Consider the following 19,822-nt stretch of genomic DNA (forward strand, 5'->3'; position numbering starts at 1 on the left):
GGCAGGTGCTGGGGACTGCGTCCTTGCGTCCTGGCCCGCATCCTGAAAGGCACAGGTGTTCTGCCATCTTTGAAGAAACACGATGTCTACAGCGACGCGGCCGACGTTTCCATTTACGATCATATATATGTGCATATTTACATTTACACACGCCATACTCCAAACCGATCAAGCTGGACCGGTGGTAAATTCCATAAAAATGTGCGAACACAGGATACCAAATACGGAAATATATTGGACTTGATACGTTTACATGCCATGTTGTATTCCGTACGCTCTTCGATCACTTGTATCCCAACTGGAAAGCGTAAACGGGGAATTCTGATCGAATATTGATTTTGGCAAACGCAGAAGAATAGGATTTCTCGACAAAACATAAAAACAAAAACAAAGAAATAAACGAAAACAAGACGATTAAAGTACTGCATTGATTGAACATGTGCCTTTGAGTTTGCAATGGGCTTGTCGATCTGTAATCTGTACTGTCCTTAACTGAGCTGATTGGTGTGCGCGCTGACCTGCACCACCTACTTATGGACTGCGTATGGACTACTTATGGACCAGCTCCCGTGGCTCAGTGGTTAGCGTGCTGGCCATGTCACGTCGAGACTGAGAGGTACCCGGGTTCAAATACCGGTGCCGGCTGTGCTGTCTGGGGTTTTTCCTCAGACATATGTCGGCACAGTTCCCTTAGAAGTCGGCCCAGGACGCACATTCCCCCAGGGCGTCAGTCGAGACGTTGCCCATCTCTGTGAGGCTGACAATGGCAAGTCCTTTCACCACCACCACCACCACCAATGAACTGCCCTGACTACCAGCGGGAGAGCAAGATCTTGCAGCACGAACTGCATGCAATCGACCACCGCCCCGTACCATAGACAAGGTGCTGGTCCCATGTTCCAGTACCGTTCATATGTACCAAAGTCTCCATCGCCTTTCGGAATTCCTGTCATCAACAGGCTTCTCCACCCTGCTTTGATTACCGGAATCCTCATCTCCATCATCATCTCTTGTTACCCACAAATGGCACTGGGGCAGCGCCTAGCCTGCTGGCCGGCATCAGCCCGATTGAAGTTGAAGTCTACAGTGATGATGCGTACATATACTTCATCCAGGTCAGTTCATCACATCCGAAAATGTTGAGTTGTCTGTAACCTATTGCATGTAACCTATTCCATATTGTAAAAAGTCAGATGGCTGTTCCTCTTACGCGCAAGCGCTCTTCAAATCCAACACGAATTCCATTTCGAATAGGACAACGACAGGAGCAACTCCTCTTCCAACTTTCAAACACGAACCGGCTAGTCCGCTTTCTATATGTACACAAGAAAGTCAACATTTAGATACGCGGGAAACAAATAGTGTAGAATGCTCCAGTAAAGCTTTTCACCGCGGAAGGAAGGAAGGAAATTTCGCCCTTGTTACACGTTACGTTGCTTGGTACTGTTCATTTTAGTGTTCGCGTGCTCGGCTATATTATAATATACTACGAAATATTCGAATAAGCTTCTACGGAGAGCGTCGTTGCGAGGCTGATGCTAAAACGAAAGTTCTGGAACATCGGTTTCATGCGGACACAATGCAGAGAAAGATGTAATTGAGGCCGCGTCTGATTTTAAGACGTTACATTACGATGCCTTAAACTCGTCCACTTGACTTATGACGTTCGTCTTCAGATAGGGCGACGTACGAAACAGAGAAAGCTCTTTCAACATTTCATTATGCACGTTTCTCTTTCTTCTTTTTTTTTTTTTTTAAGTAGTCGTATAAAACATTCTGATAGTGAACAAACCTTTACTACGGGATTGTAGTAGAACGGACACGACACATTTGCTTTATTCTACATGTAACAGTCATGACATGCCTGTAGTTTCGCTATGCCACGAATGCAGTCGCGTTAATGGAATTTCAGCGACAGCACCAACTGCCAGCGCAGTCAGATGAGACGGCCCGCGGCGACGGGTGCTAAAAGGCGTATGTCATAGGCTGTGCAGTTTAGCTTAGCGTGAATATTTTCTTGTCATAAGCGTCCTTATGCCATGTCGAATTCAAGGAAGTCTCCAACATTCTGCTGTACATAATATTTTTTTTAGCAAAGTGAATACTCGAAGCAAATGAAATTTACATAAAAAAGAGTCAGTCTGTAGAACTAAGGGATGGAAGAACTTTCTAAAAACGGCTTTCCCGCAAGCATCGAAACTTCAGGCATGTGCGAATAGTTATATTTGAAAACCAAATCGAATGCGAAGCGAATAGTTGTATAGCCGCGTGGACCAGATACACTTGCAGCGCACGCACATGGGTGCAACATGTATACGCAACATATTCATATACGGATCAGAAAATGACGTAGCACTCATTTTGTTTTATGCTATCTCTTTTGCTGTTTTCGTGTTTACGTGCGCGTCTTCGGAATTGTTTGAACATATTCGGTTTGTAAGAAACATTGATTCGATCCGAAATGCGAATATAGAATTCCGCTTTAGATTCTGAAATCGAATCGAATACAAAATTATTCGCTTCGGTGTTCGAAAAATTCGAGTAATTGCGCAGTCGTACGAAACTTAACCCTTAACTTAACCCTAACCACTATGCCACGGGAGCTGGTATGCACAGGCTCCCGGCGCGAGAGGTAGCGGCTCCGGAGCGCATGGAGAGCGCTCCTTTTCACTAAACGGGGGACGGGACATCTCCTTTTGCAGAGTGTGGTGCTCCCGCGCTCCTACCTACAAGTCGGATTGCTTCTCGCGCTCTCCACCCTTCTCTCCGGTTGGACCCACCTGCATCTTAATCAATCTTTTTAAAGCTGCAGACAGCCGGATCGGAAGATGGCTCTACCGGAAAAGAGCATTCAGTCACACCCAGAGGCCCATAGAGGCTTTGCACACGAAACGTGCACACGTAACGGCTTAAAAACCCGTTTAGAAGAGGCTCCCGAGCTAGAGGAACAGAGTGGAAGGAGCGCTGTGTAGAGTCGCTACCTAACGCGCATTTCGTCACGGTGTGGCCTTCACGCCACAGGCTTGGTCGCTCCGACGCCGTGCTATGCTCCAGGTGTGTCGTGCTGGCAGATATCAAGCACTTGATCTTGGACTGTGTCATGTTCAGGAATCAACGAGAAACTCTACTTAACGGCATGAATAACATCACTGCCGCTCCGTTCGCCTTGACAACAGTCCTCGCACCCTTGACCAATCCCACAACACCGCCGCACCCTGCAGATTTTCCTGGATTTAGTGCAAGGCATTGGTTTCCTTCATGTCTTTTAGTGATGATGATGATGATGATGATCATCATCATCATCACATAAGATCCAAAGCGCCGCATAACTGATTATTTCATGTAACTGATAAAATAGCATAAATGACTCCGAGCTGGTGGAGGAACTCCATATTGTAAAACAAATTCTGAGTTTGGGCAAAAAAGAAGAACGGACGACACAGAAGGAAGAAGTACGACGTTTCATGTCATCGTTGCAGTAGTAATATTATGTTGGGCGTGAGCAGGGATGAGAAACTACAACATTGCCGCCAGGGCAGCGCTACCGTCGCGCCGACTTTTTTTCGCGATTTTTTCCCGTGCGCGGCAGGGGGCGCTCGGGTGGAGGGGTGCTGCGGTTGGCGGCGCGTGTCCGGAGGGCTGCTCGCGCGCTTGCCCTTCAGCCTGGGCCAACTTCTTTCGTCATTTTTCCGCCTGGGCCGACTTCATTCGTATTTTTACCCCATACAACAGGTGCGCAATAGGCGATTTACATGCATGCATAGACATGCAAAGGATAGCCATACACAAAAGTACAAGTGAAAATATATTTAATAAAGTTATTATTGCCGCGAATTATTATCACACATCATACACAATATTTTTATTAAAGGTAATCATACATACAAGTTTTCAGTTAATCAGTAGGGTAGCACATTTAATCAAAAAAGATATTTTTAATCAATACGATTACAATTGAAATTACAAGTTTTATTATAAAAAGTCTAACATTATTATATGTGAGCATCATAGTGTTTTAATTACAAAGTTCTGATAGATGTATGTAACTTCAAGCACTGGCGCGCAGGTGATGGGCTGTCCGGGTGCATACCAGCGGGCCGACGGGGCTGAGCGTGACCTTATCGTTGTGCACCCTGGGCCGACTTCTTTGGCGATTTCTCCGCCTGGGCCGACTTCGTTCGCGAATGTTTCCCAGCTTATCGGCGGGCGGCGCGTGTACGGAGGGTTGTCCGCGCGCTTACCGGCGGGGGGAGGGCTTCGCGTGCGCTTACCCTCGCACATTTTTCAGCCTGGGCCGACTTCATTCATTTTTTTCGCTACAACATCTGTGTCGTAGGCGGTTTACATGCAAGTATAGACATGCAAAGAAGAGTCATACACAAAAAGTACAAGTGAGAATATCTTTATTAAAGCCAATAGTGCTGGGAATTGTAATGCCAATTGTGATGCCAATCAGGTGAAGGAGAAAAACCCAGCCGAAAACCTTCACGACCTGAAACAGAAGAAACAAAATGCAAGACAGTACATGTAAAGAATATACATATTTTATTCACTATACCTAGCCATCTGATTCTGAAAGAAAACAGAAAATCAACATTCATCTCATTGCTTACTAGTTTAATATTCCAACATGACACAAATTTAATTAATCAGTTTCTTATGAAGTGAATAGCGCAGACATAAGCAAATAATTAGAATCAACACGATCAACACATAGCATTAATATAGAACCAAACCGACATATCCTCCAATATGTAGGGAAATAATAGCTGCACAATACCATATCAAAACGAGAAACGGTCACAACATTTAATCAAAGAAGATATTCTTAATCAATACAATTACAATCAAAATTACAAGTTTTATTATAAAAAGTCTGAGACGTGAGAACCTGATAGATGTAAGTAATTTCGAGCACAATATGGAAGCTAAGTTTAATATTCCAACATGACACAAATTTAATTAATCAGTTTTTTATGAAGTGCATAGCGCAGACATAAGGAAATAATTAGAATCAACACAATCAACACATATAGCATTAATATGCAACCTAACCGACATATCCTCCAACACAGTACCATACCATAGCTACACAGTACCATATCAAAACAAGTAACCGTCACCACATTTAATCAAAGAAGATATTCTTAATCAATATGATTACAGACAAAATTACAAGTTTTATTATAAAAAGTCTAATATCCCTATACGTGAGAACCATCAGTGCAATAGCGGGAAGTTCTGATAGCTGTATGTAATTAACTGTGAACAGCAGAGACCCTGGAAGACCATGGGACACGAACGACACGAACACAAGAGGAAATAAAATCTATACCACTACAAAGAAGTTATTCTTAATCAAAACAACGAAGGAGAATAATCTATCATTTTAACTATCATAAAATCATCCTCGTGACATAATCTAATCGAACACTATACAATTTTCATTCTAAGAGACGCTACAAACATTACTTTGTTTTATCCACACAGAAAATAAATATGTTAAGAATGAACTTCACCACATAGTACGCTCCTAGCCAACAACCAGATCTGATGATATCTGCCCTGATTTGTTGAAGACGGGGGCCGATAGATGTATGGAAGACCACGGAACGCGAACGACAAGAACGACACGAACACAAGAGGAAATAACATCTATACCACTACAAAGAAGATATTCTTAATCAATATGATTACAATCAAATTACAAGTTGTATTATAAAAAGTCTAATATTCCTATACGTGCGAACCATCATTGCAATAGTGTGAATATCTGTCATAACATTTCGAGCGCAATAGGGAATCTAAGTTTCATATTCCAACATTACACAACTTTTAATTAACCAATTTCTTATTAAGTGAACAGCATAGACGTAAGGAAATAACGAGAAACAACACAATCAACAGCTACAATTAATAGAGAGCCAAACCTGCGCACCATCCAACACATAGAGAAATAATAGCTAATCAATCTATCAAAAGGAGAAATATTACAAATTTATCACTATAGCACAGATTTAACGCTGAAGAACAGAGGAACACTCTAAGCGGCGACACGTAAACAACAACAGAGGAAAATAATCTATCATTGAACCATCATAAAATCGAACAATATACAATTTTCATTCTAACAAACACTACGAACCTTGATGGAGGTATCCAAGACATAGAAAATATGCACTGTTTTCATCTCGGTTTTCACTCTTTTCCTCACAGCCGGGAGATGTATGCTTTATCCCGTGCTTTATCACTCAAAGGGTTGGGGGCTATATTCCTTCGTCCAGCAAACAGAACGCTCTAGAGGTCAGATAAGACAGTTCAAAGGCGATATATTTTATTGTGCTGTGCAAATAGATGCCGATATTACTCGTTGGGATCGCTATCTTTTCGCATCCTTTCCTTGAAAAGGAAATCTTTCGTCAAAGTGGTTGACAAGTCGACTAAGTTTGTACAGATGCGATATTCTTATTGAACATGTAGAGAAAGTCCAAATTGTTAAATGGTACCAACAATACTCAATCAAAAACGAGAAACAAATTTAATTACATCAATTTTTGTAATATCTTGCAACAGAAAGCTCTAGTGAACCACACAGAAATATCAAATGTGAAATGCAACTCAGAGGTATGAGGCATTCCCATCTTAGAGATTATTTTTACTTATATCAATCGAGCGAACAATTGAAAAAAAATGCAAGAGAATAATTATTTCAGGTAGTAACTTCACAACTCATAGAATATCAGTCGAGTGAATACTTGAAACAAAGTCAAAACAATAATTCTCACGACAGGTGGATAGTATAGCATTCTAAACCAGATAATAAAATTTTAATCAATAACATGAGCATAGATATGCTTTTAATTAAGTGTAGACGAGCACTTGAAAACAGAAGAGACAATTGCTCTACATTGAAAAGATGGACAGGTTTTGTACTCGCTACTATAAGTCACGAGAAGATGTGATAAAAAACTGCTTCGAAAAGGAAGAGCCACGAAACGTTTCCATTATCGCTGCATTTGAATACGTCCTGGACATGGTCGTATTCGGAGCTATGGTACAAACTACAAAACTGAAGGTGCAAGAATTTATATGCCGAATCTACAATACTTATAAAAATATCTCCACATCAACGTCGGAAGGGCCACTGGGATTGATGGCGGAGTTTTTGAGGTTTGCTAACGAAGAATTGAAATACACTAGAGCAGATGTAATTGTAATCATTGCAATGGGCATTGCGTTCATCAAGAAAGCAGTTGCATCAAATTATCATATACAAGCGGTCTATATCGCACGATTCATTACGGATTTGTTGAAATTGCACATATCTGAGATGGAAATTACATAAAAACTTATCACGTGATATGTTCCACTACCATGGCAACGCAATTATTTTCTTCTACCAGTCTCTGCAACGATGTCGAATGAGGAGACGTTCAATATTGCTGTACAAGGTCTGATGTATCATCACTTATTGAAACTCAACGAACATATCAACTGCAGTGGACCACCGGACGATTTTCATCCTATTCATTCTAATTTCAACATTCATTCTAATACTGTCTTGTACGCCATTTAAGAACATTCATACAAAGAAAGGAAACATCAATAAGAGATTTTATCTTTTAAAAAATGCAAGAAATAGCGTGCAGTTTTGGCTTTGAAAATTTAAAGAAAATTAACTGTAATGTTGAGTTTGCTTTTTACAATGTTATGAGCTAAAAACTTATAAAATAAAAGTATGGCCTTTCCATTTGTAGTGCCCTGATGCTATGACACTAAAATAATGTGATAGTTTTTCTGTATGGCTACGGGAAATCTTGAGTATATTTTGGAAATTGGATCTACGTTTATGTGTGACCTGCGCTGATCTGGTTATTATAATTAATATCACATATCTTCCATTGTGTTTATGCATAACGCTCATCTTCATTGTATATTGGTTAAGCACTTCTGATGTCGGTTGTGTGATCCGCTTCTCCCAAATCTGATTGCCACTTGGAAATTATTTCATATACGTTTGTGTGCCGTGTGTTACGAAGATTACGTGATTAGAAATGTAGACTTGGCCTGCACGTCTTGCTCGTAAAATCCTTCGTTTGCATTGTGGCATCTGATAATAGATTCGCTTTTCGCGAAGACTTCGTATTATCTCGCAGGCACTGAACCCGAATGCAGTTGTAAAAGTTGATGACACTGTGTCGCGAACGCTTTGACTTATCGCGCCGCGATCAGTTATCTTGCCTTATTTCCCGTTTTACCCTATCTTGGACAGCTCCTTTTTCCTATCCAGACACACAAATGGATAACTGTATTGACGAAAATATTTATTCCGCGCTCCAATTGGGTTGCTTGCTCAAAGACGCCTTTTCTTCTTCTTTTTCTACGTCTGGCCTAGTCCAACTGTTTGAAAAATATACATGCACGCACTGTGGAATTTAATTCGTGAAATGTGATAAGTTTTCACAAAAGATTGATGATCCTTTTTTTTTTTTTTTTTTGTAATCAAAGATCGGTGTATCATGCCTCAAATTTCAATGACCGATCATTCTCCGACAATTCTATCCTTTGGGTGATGAAGTTGTACAGAGTGTAGTCGGGAAAAAAACTATTTCATGGCTAGCTCTGATTCCATATTATAATTTTTGCACATAGTGTGGAATATTCGTTCCCTCAGCAATCATTGTGTTCAATCTAGCCATACCAAATGCAAAGTGTTTTTGATTGTGATGCGTAGAATTCATAATAATGATGACAAAGATTACATTTATTGTTTCAGTTATATGCTTGTTTATTCCGATAAATTACAATTGTCCTACTCCAATCTTTGAAGTTTTCGTTTGTTGTCTTGATTGATGAATTCGGAATGTATTACATAATGATGTCTTATTATCGGTCGCTTGAATCCAGCGTTGATTAATGCAATCGATACGTTGTCGCCGCATTTGTATCGCTTCAGTAACTTGCACTTTGTTGCGACGAACTTGCACAATCTCTTATTAAGGTTTCCTTTCTTTGTATGAATGTTCTTGAATGGCGTACAAGACAGTATTAGATGAAAATCGTCCGGTGGTCCACCGCAGTTAATATGTTCGTTGAGTTTCAATAAGTGATGATACATCAGAGCTTGTACAACAATATTGAACTTCTCCTCATTCGACATCGTTGCAGAGACTGGTAGAAGAAAATAATTGCGTTGCCATGGTAGTGGAACATATCATGTGATAAGTTTTTATGTACTTTCCATCTCAGATATGTGCAATTTCAACAAATCCGTAATGAATCGTGCGATATAGACCGCTTGTATATGATAATTTGATCCGACTGCTTTCTTGATGAATGCAATGCCCATTGCAATGATTACAATTACATCTGCTGTAGTGTATTTCAATTCTTCGTTAGCAAACCCCAAAAACTCCGCCATCAATCCCAGTGGCCCTTCCGACGTTGATGTGCAGATATTTTTATAAGTATTGTAGATTCGGCATATAAATTCTTGCACCTTCAGTTCTGTAGTTTGTACCATATCTCCGAATACGACCATGTCCAGGACGTATTCAAATGCAGCGATAATAGAAACGTTTCACGGCTCTTCCTTTTCGAAGCAGTTTTTTATCACATCTTCCCATGACTTATGGTAGCGAGTACAAAATCTGTCCATCTTTTCAATGTAGAGCAATTGTCTCTTCTGTTTTCAAGTGCTCGTCTACACTTAATTAAAAGCATATCTATGCTCATTTTATCGATTAAAATTTTATTATCTGGTTTAGAATGCTATACTATCCACCTGTCATGAGAATTATTGTTTTGACTTTGTTTCAAGTATTCACTCGACTGATATTCTATGAGTTGTGAAGTTACTACCTGAAATAATTATTCTCTTGCATTTTTTTTCAATTGTTCACTCGATTGATATAAGTAAAAATAATCTCTAAGATGGGAATGCCTCATACCTCTGAGTTGCATTTCACATTTGATATTTCTATGTGGTTCATTAGAGATTTCTGTTGCAAGATATTACAAAAATTGATGTAATTAAATTTGTTTCTCGTTTTTGATTGAGTATTGTTGGTACCATTTAACAATTTGGACTTTCTCTACATGTTCAATAAGAATATCGCATCTGTACAAACTTAGTCGACTTGTCAACCACTTTGACGAAAGATTTCCTTTTCAAGGAAAGGATGCGAAAAGATAGCGATCCCAACGAGTAATATCGGCATCTACGAGTAATATCTGCACTGCACAATAAAATATATCGCCTTTGAACTGTCTTATCTGACCTCTAGAGCGTTCTGTTTGCTGGACGAAGGAATATAGCCCCCAACCCTTTGAGTGATAAAGCACGGGATAAAGCATACATCTCCCGGCTGTGAGGAAAAGAGTAAAAACCGAGATGAAAACAGTGCATATTTTCTATGTCTTGGATACCTTCATCAAGGTTCGTAGTGTTTCTTAGAATGAAAATTGTATATTGTTCAATTTTATGATGGTTCAATGATAGATTATTTTCCTCTGTTGTTGTTTACGTGTCGCCGCTTAGAGTGTTCCTCTGTTCTTCAGCGTTAAATCTGTGCTATAGTGTTAAATTTGTAATATTTCTCCTTTTGATAGATTGATTAGCTATTATTTCTCTATGTGTTGGATGGTGCGCAGGTTTGGCTCTCTATTAATTGTAGCTGTTGATTGTGTTGTTTCTCGTTATTTCCTTACGTCTATGCTGTTCACTTAATAAGAAATTGGTTAATTAAAAGTTGTGTAACGTTGGAATATGAAACTTAGATTCCCTATTGCGCTCGAAATGTTATGACAGATATTCACGCTATTGCTATGATGGTTCGCACGTATAGGAATATTAGACTTTTTATAATACAACTTGTAATTTGATTGTAATCATATTGATTAAGAATATCTTCTTTGTAGTGGTATAGATGTTATTTCCTCTTGTGTTCGTGTCGTTCTTGTCGTTCGCGTTCCGTGGTCTTCCATACATCTATCGGCCCCCGTCTTCAACAAATCAGGGCAGATATCATCAGATCTGGTTGTTGGCTAGGAGCGTGCTATGTGGTGAAGTTCATTTTTAACATATCTATTTTCTGTGTGGATAAAACAAAGTAATGTTTGTAGCGTCTCTTAGAATGAAAATTGTATAGTGTTCGATTAGATTATGTCACGAGGATGATTTTATGATAGTTAAAATGATAGATTATTCTCCTTCGTTGTTTTGATTAAGAATAACTTCTTTGTAGTGGTATAGATTTTATTTCCTCTTGTGTTCGTGTCGTTCGTGTCCCATGGTCTTCCAGGGTCTCTGCTGTTCACAGTTAATTACATACAGGTATCAGAACTTCCCGCTATTGCACTGATGGTTCTCACGTATAGGAATATTATAATAAAACTTGTAATTTTGTCTGTAATCATATTGATTAAGAATATCTTCTTTGATTAAATGTGGTGACGGTTACTTGTTTTGATATGGTACTGTGTAGCTATTATTTCCCTACATGTTGGAGGATATGTCGGTTAGGTTCTATATTAATGCTATATGTGTTGATTGTGTTGATTCTAATTATTTGCTTATGTCTGCGCTATTCACTTTATAAGAAACTGATTAATAAAATGTGTGTCATGTTGGAATATTAAACTAGTAAGCAATGAGATGAATGTTGATTTTCTGTTTTCTTTCAGGATCAGATGGCTAGGTATAGTGAATAAAATATGTATATTCTTTACATGTACTGTCTTGCATTTTGTTTCTTCTGTTTCAGGTCGTGAAGGTTTTCGGCTGGGTTTTTCTCCTTCACCTGATTGGCATCACAATTGGCATTACAATTCCCAGCACTATTGGCTTTAATAAAGCTATTTTCACTTGTACTTTTTGTGTATGACTCCTCTTTGCATGTCTATACTTGCATGTAAACCGCCTACGACACAGATGTTGTAGCGAAAAAAATGAATGAAGTCGGCCCAGGCTGAAAAATGTGCGAGGGTAAGCGCACGCGAAGCCCTCCCCCCGCCGGTAAGCGCGCGGACAACCCTCTGTACACGCGCCGCCCGCCGATAAGCTGGGAAACATTCGCGAACGAAGTCGGCCCAGGCAGAAAAATCCCCAAAGAAGTCGGCCCAGGGTGCACAACGATAAGGTGACGCTCAGCCCTGTCGGCACGCTGGTATGCACCCGGACAGCCCATCACCTGCGCGCCAGTGCTTGAAGTTACATACATCTATCAGAACTTTGTAATTAAAACACTATGATGCTCACATAAGACTTTTTATAATAAAACTTGTAATTTTAATTGTAATCGTATTGATTAAAAATATCTTTTTTGATTAAATGTGCTACCCTACTGATTAACTGAAAACTTGTATGTATGATTACCTTTAATAAAAATATTCTGTATGATGTGTGATAATAATTCGCGGCAATAATAACTTTATTAAATATATTTTCACTTGTGTGTATGGCTATCCTTTGCATGTCTATGCATGCATGTAAATCGCCTATTGCGCACCTGTTGTATCGGGTAAAAATACAAATGAAGTCGGCCCAGGCAGAAAAATGACGAAAGAAGTTGGCCCAGGCTGAAGGGCAAGCGCGCGAGCAGCCCTCCGGACACGCGCCGCCCGCCGCAGCACCCCTCCACCCGAGCGCCGCCTGCCGCGCACGGGAAAAAAATCGCGAAAAAAAGTCGGCGCGACGGTAGCGCTGCCCTGGCGACAATGTTGTCGTTTCTCATCCCCGCTCACGCCCAACATAATATTACTACTCGTTACGGATTTGTAATGTACAGCACGAAATAATTACACATTAATGCTTTTGGATCTCAGTTCTCCCGCGACGTAAACCGCCAATTATTATTATTATTTTGTCCGGAATATTTTTGTCCGTCCTTTCAAAACATTTCTCGCCGAAGAAAAAACAAAAACAAAACAAGACAAAAATATCACGTTTCCTTGTTCTCTGCTGTTTCCTATAGAGCTGTAGCATTAGTAGGTGACACCGGGTAGAGTTGTCGCACTGCCTACTAAAAGAGAACGACGCAATACAGTTTGGCCGTTTCCCAGCCGTTTGTTAGCGGCACGAATAACCAGTAACTGAACAAACTTTGGTCGTCATGGAAAGCCTGGCCGATGTACACAGCCGAAGACGTGTCTCAGTGGCGAGTAAAATTTTCCTTCTTCAAGATTTCAAATTTCGCAGGACGCATACAAATACTCTGAAAGATGCACATAACCGTAATCTTTATTCATCCTTTGGGAATCTTCTCCCTGCTTTTTCAGCAGAATACGTTGGACAGTTGTTTCCACTAGTGAGGTAAAGGTAGGCTGGGTTATGTCGCGGTACGCAGTCTTCTATTGGGGGTAAGTTGTCACGTGCCTGGAATGGCAGAGCGACTGACGCCACAATCTGCATATCCACAACAAACTATACTTCAGTCGCTCTTTTTAGCACACCTGAGGGATGATGTGGCGTTCGTCCGTTTGCATGTACAACGCGGGCCTGCATTGTACTAAACTAAAAACGGCTAGCTTCCTACTTTGCCGATTGAAAACTGTGCAGCTGGGACAATCATGTATACATTGTACAATACAACATGTGAGCCTTGTGATAATAGGCTCTTTCCTTCTCGTTTAGTTTGCTTCTGTCAATAGGCGCTGTATTCGGTATATGTCCACACTACACACTACAACAGAACGCACAAGAGACAACTTACCCGAGCCTGTGTGACAACCTGCCCCGCTATCGGGGCATATAGTCACACTTGAGGCTACCTCCGTGCAGAGTGGTTTTTCTACGCTTTTTTTAGCTAATCCTTGTTTTATATGTGTGATGTGCATAGTCAGAACGTCCCACTCAACTTCAGTAGTGGTTCAAGCAGCGTGACATACGTACTTGCGTCACAAAAAAAAAAGAAGAAGAAGAAGAAGAAAAGAAATCGAAAGTAAAAAATGTGACAATTTTTCCCGGTCTCCACTACGTCTTCCAAGCGTTCGTTCGTCCGCAGCCAGTGAATTAGTAGTGTAAATGATTAAAAGATGCCATAATAACAAAGAACAACCCACGTAGAGAGACAGCCGATGTGTCAAAGGCCATGAAGTAGAACGTCCGTAATGGAAGAGCAAGGAAGTGAAAGATATAGTATTATCTGGTAACTCACTCATAGGATGGTGAACGCTAAGAGCAAAGTGCATAGTGCCTTCAGTAAAAAAACGTCTAAAGGGAGCATCTGTCTTTTTGAGGTCTCTCAAAGTAGGATTGAGTACCTCGGGGGAGTACAGAAAAAGATGTCTAGTACATTGCCAGTGGTCAGAGTGCTATTGGTCACGCTGGGTCCTTACTCGTAAAAAATAAAACGGGGCAAAATTAATATGGGTGACCACCTGACAGCGGCGTCACTGAGCGCAAGTTTTTATGCATAATTTAATTAATTTCGTCCCTTGAATAACAGTAAGATGATTATCACCATGTGACTGTTATAGTTATCTGCATTTCTAAAAAAAGTGAATGGGAGAAGAGCTCTAAAAATAATCGCTCACTGCAGTCATCACAGCTGCTGTTCATCATTTACCAAACATATTCATACGCATGCACAAAGCTCTTCTTTATGTAAGCCCCGTCGAAAGCTTCTTCAGCGACGTTGCTAGGCTCCCGTAAAGAAACGGACGTGTACTTGATGATCACGGCAAGATCCTTCTAGAATATCAGATGGATCCTCCCCCTTGAATATTTCCTGGAATTTGAAACTTGTGCACATAATTATGTAATTTCCCCATTCATCATCATAGTTATATCTGTTGTTGTTGTCGCATTCAAAGTTTTTTTACGGTAGAAAACGCCCGTCACTTTTGACGCTGCTGTGTTGTTGTACTGCATAAAAAGAGTCATCACAAAGAATCTGACCTGTCCTCAAAAAAAGAAAAAAAAATGAGAAAGAAAAAAGATGGAGGACACAGTAACGGTGAGGTTTTATTGGCCACTCAAAGTAGTCCCCTTGAGAATTGATACATCAGTTCCACGAAATTCAGCTAGTTTTAGTGAATCGTTTTCGATGAAACAGTGTTGAAACAATTTCCGAAAGCCGTTTTTCTTCATGCTACTCAGGATAATCTTCGACTCTTCCGGAGTCACTTGAAATGCGGCAAATTCGAGCGGAGGAGGAAGAGGGAGGAGGAGTGTCGTTGGGAGGAACCGAGAGGTCTGCCTGCCTGATTAGGCGGCATGTTTCTCGGGAAGGGAAAGGTGGTGGAGAGGAGGAGAGGAAAGGGTGAAGTGGAAGACCGAGCGGAATCCGCTCGGGGGGAGGATAGCTGCGTCCATGGGCCGACTTCAGGGGAACTGTGCCGGCATACGCCTATTACACAACTGAGGGAAACCCAGGAAAAACCCCAGACGGCACAGCCGGCCTCCCAGTCTCCAAGCGCACGCGTTACCGCTGCGCCACCGGAGCTGGTGCAAATTCCAGCCCTTCACCCTTCGTCAGCATTTGAGGGACGGGGATAAAGTCACAAACGGGCCAATCAGTATATCAAGGGGGCCGAGGAACGGAGACAGTGAGATTATTTAACAAAAAAAAAGAAAGAAAAAGAACCTCACAAAAGAAAACAAGCGATATTTTTGCAGTCTCTTATGGATAAAATGTTGCCCAGCTGCGAACGGACAAGTTGAGGTGGCGCAATGTTCCGCCGAACTTTCTTGCAGTAGCAAATATGAATTTGCAGCCTCCTTGTGGCATACTTCCTTTCGTGAACGGAAACATGCATGCATAGCATTGACGTTAGGTTCTTGGCCATTTTAGGCTAGACTAACATGCGGTTTTGTGACGAATGCGTGAAATAAGGCTATGTGCATCGATGTGTGAAGATGCAGAACTGGTGTTATCATGACGCTGAACTATGCGTTCGTGTCTTCTGCGTGGTGAATCAGCGCTTTTTTATGATAAACAACAGAGATGTTCTACTACGTGTCGAGTATACGGATACCTCTACGATGGTTCAGTGAAGCCTATGGCTCTCTCTCCGAGCTTGGACTAGGCTCATCCTTTACGACAGCCATCAATGTTCATCACCTCCTGCCCTCATCTCTGTGGTATCGCGAAAGTGTGATGTGTAGAAGACGACAAGGAATATCAGACACGATAATGGAACAGTGGCTGGGAGGGGGGGGATATATTTATTAGAACAAAGGAAAAAAAGGGGGGAAAGGTCAGCCAAACGGGACGCCGGCTTGCTATTCCGCAAAGAAAAAAAAAAGAATAATAAACAAAATGAATAAAATAAATAAAAAGAATTAGGAAATAAAGGAACAACGGTGAAATAAGGCTGGCGTGTACGATCTGGTCATCGGGTTAGAACTGAGGCACCACAATCTCGTCTTATCGTTATAGGTTATCACTCCATCTACAGTCGTGACACTACCCCCAATTGTGAGGCCATAGCAATACCAAGCTGCTAACGCCCACACCACCACCCACCGATGCTCTATTATGGCCTGTATAGGCAGCCCTACATTCTGGTGTGCTGTATACTTGAACAAGGCAGCTCTGCGCAAGCCAGTTCTGCGCAAAACGGGTTCACGAAAGCGCACACTTGTACATAAAATATGTGTTTTCTTGGGAAGTATTCTTCTAGAATATCAAACACAAAAACGATTTTCCAATCAAATGCAACGATTATGATCCTTCGATAGCTACTTTATCAGTCCTGCACGCTTGCACAACCCTGGCTGACTGGGTGTTGCAATCAGCATAACGACACGTGTTGTTATTCAAAATATCACCGAGCGTCATTATTATACGCACGCAGAACTAAGAATTAGAGTAATGGGGGGAGGGGGGACGTTCAATACGAAAATGAGTAATTGCAATAACAGTCTGGCAGCGATAGCTAAGAACAGTCTAACGAGGGATCAGAGGAGCCGAGATATCCAATTACACGTATGGCTTTTACAGCTTGCGCTTTGAAACGTCACATATTTGTTGTTGCGGTTCCTATAATTGGGTTTGTTCCTTCGTCAGTAGGCCTGTCTCCCAAGCCAGCTGTTAATGATTATGCATATGCGACGAGATGCATAATCCGCCACAGAACACTTCGGTGTGAGTTTTCACACAAGTTCGGTGTGAAATTTCGTTTAAAATTTTTTTTTTTTTTACAGGTAGAGGAATGTTGGAGTATCTATTATTACCTTGTCCAAGAATAAGACGATAGCGCAGTTCTCTGAACAAACTGTTTATTCCGCCATCGGCGCCCGTCACCAAAGAATGAACGCTTCAGCCATATAGGTCGTGCTCTCTCAAACTGATCGCCCTCTGGCGTCTCTTGGAGATCAAAGACGACGAAATACGTAACAGCAATATAAGAGTACTCTAGCATCTTATAATTTCACTAGTATAAGTTATTTAAAATGTGTTCTTCGCAACACTGTCAGATATAGTACTCACAATATAAATTCGTTGCTCCTCAGGAATACAGGCAGTGGCGTGGATCATGCAAACCCCGTGCTGAAGAGTCACTCCTCCATCGTCTACGAATGAATGTTGCACGCACACCCTCACTCCTGTATAAAATGCGCCTGACGAACTCCCCCAATTGCACAACTTGTTGTGTGGAAGCCGACATTGAGCACTATCTATTATCCTGCAACCGGTATCTCTCTCAACGACTCGTCCTCCAACGCCACTTGCGACAACTTGGTTACCCCAAAGCCTCTTTGGCCACTCTGCTCGGCCCAGTCCTGCACAACCAGGGAGCGGTTACGACTGCCCTCTTGAGCTTTCTTGATGCCTCCGGCCTCTCGACCAGCCTCTAAGGCCTCCTTTTGTGTGTGTGTGTGTCTCTGTGTGTGTGTGGATTTTCTACTTTTTTTTTTAGGAATAGCAAGTCAACCTACGCCTGACTAACCTTTCCTCCCTTTTTTGTCAATAAACATATCCCCATCCTCACCCCTCGTGCATAGCTCTACTTAATATGTGGCTGCACCTGTTTCTGACCGCTTCTTCTTGAGGGCTTCGTAAGATCGTTCATTATAAGGCAGCAACAGTTTAAAAGAAATACGCACGAACTTTTCTCTCAGTACCCGCCATATTGCGAAATAGCAATAACTATAGAACGTATATCTTCACTCCACTGTAATGTGCTAGGAAAAGGCAGCATGGCGACACGGACCAAGACAATACGGTGCCAGCGTTCTAGTGCAGAATTGCGGAAGGCCTTACAAGTCACTAGAATGATATAGAATGGTTCCCGGTCAGAGCACTCGGAACAATGAGAAGAAATAGGGAAGGAAAGGATGGCCGTGTTCGTGAAATACGCCGCAGCAAATTCTGACGCCGATTTAGTGTAGATACGTGGTTGACACATAGCACAGGACATGCTTTGCAAATTCACTGAGTTTCGTCAGAATTTGTGCTGCGTGATCGATTGTATATATACACTGAAGAAGCGGACACTGTCGGGGAAAGGTGGGAGCGGGCGGCCAACCGTATACGGTTTGTCGGCATTCCTTCAAAGCAGCCGCATTGGCACTTCCATCTTTTTTTTTCTGCTTTCGTTGCTTGTGTTTGTTTTTCAGTCTGACACAGCAATGTTTTCTGTCTGAAAAGAGGATGGCGAGTGTTTCGTATACACTGAAGAACTTCATTTTCCGGTGGGCTAGCCGAAGGGTCGTCGCAGCAGCTGCAGCCAATGGCAGGAGGCGATTGCGGTTCTGAACTAGAGTGGCTAATTTTGAAGCGCAGGTTTTTTATTTTTTTTTACCTCTTGAGAAACATTGAGAACGTCTTTCGACTCTCTACACGAGTATGTGTAGCCTATTGCTAGGCTGTGCGTGCAAAGTAACTACTGCTGTGGGAGGTTTGCCTATAAAAAAATATTCCAATGACACTCGGTGCCCCTTTCGGTACTTTTTTCTTCGTTTCATCTGTTTTTGTTCTGTATAGCACATTTACTCTGTAGTTGTTGTTGCCTAAAAATTGATGAGGCCGAACGCCTTGTTTCAAAACAGGCAACACTGTAGTCACGCCTCCAACATCAGCCGAGACGCACATTGCACTCTCCAGTGCACGTTTCCTGACGTCTGGTATGACAGCGGGTTGTGTAAGTGTGTGTACTAGAGAAATGTAGTTGTGAACCAAAAATTTCGTGGCAAAAAAAAAAAAAAACAAGAAAGAAAAGAAATCATAGCGAAAACGGAAGCGAAGTCTTTGCAAAATTAACATTGGCTCATGGAGAGCATGCCCTACTTACACTTTGACATAAAACATTTTTGGGTAGCAGTGAGAGTATTGTCAACGAAATGCAAGACGTTGCGCGTCAAAAAAAAAAAAAAGAAAGAAAAGCACTCCGAAACGTGACGAATTTGAGAGCCCTGAGGAGGACTGATTGGCGCCTGGCAGGGTCGGTACCGAGCTGAATTTGAATCACCAAACCCTTCCCAACATTTTGCCGATGTGTTCCATGTGAACTTCTGGAGGGTTCACGAGAAGTTCCAAAGAACCTCACCACCGAATCAAAGAAAAACCAGATCAACTTGTGCCTTAGCCTGCTTGAATGCATCGAAATATACTGTTTTCTTTCTTTTTTTTTTCTTTTTTCTTTTTAGCCTTTCATCAGAGGTGATGAATTGTGGGTCTTAGAGTACGATCCTGAAACCAAACATAAAATTTCTGAGTGGCCCACATGCTACACACCGAACAAGCAATGGGCACCGCAGCCAATTAACAAATCGAAAATAAATCGATGCTACTTTGTTTCTTCGCAGTGCAGGTATTATTAATAAATCATCACAACACAAACAGTAGCGAGAGAGCTTCGCGCAGTGCGCAGAACC

At 41.5% G+C, this 19,822-nt stretch overlaps 1 protein-coding gene and 1 long non-coding RNA gene across 2 annotated transcripts in view; both read left to right on the forward strand.

The window, feature by feature from the left end:
* LOC135377598 (probable G-protein coupled receptor No9) overlaps positions 1-19,822 on the forward strand; it is a 344,006-nt gene that overhangs the window by 300,974 nt on the left and 23,210 nt on the right. The window lies entirely within an intron of this gene.
* On the forward strand, positions 1,042-17,936 carry LOC135397405 (uncharacterized). Its single transcript, XR_010423641.1, has 2 exons — positions 1,042-1,115; positions 17,459-17,936. It is a non-coding gene; the product is annotated as an uncharacterized LOC135397405 (long non-coding RNA).

The sequence above is a fragment of the Ornithodoros turicata genome, chromosome 1 (genome assembly GCF_037126465.1).
Source record: "Ornithodoros turicata isolate Travis chromosome 1, ASM3712646v1, whole genome shotgun sequence".
NCBI classification, from domain to species: domain Eukaryota; kingdom Metazoa; phylum Arthropoda; class Arachnida; order Ixodida; family Argasidae; genus Ornithodoros; species Ornithodoros turicata.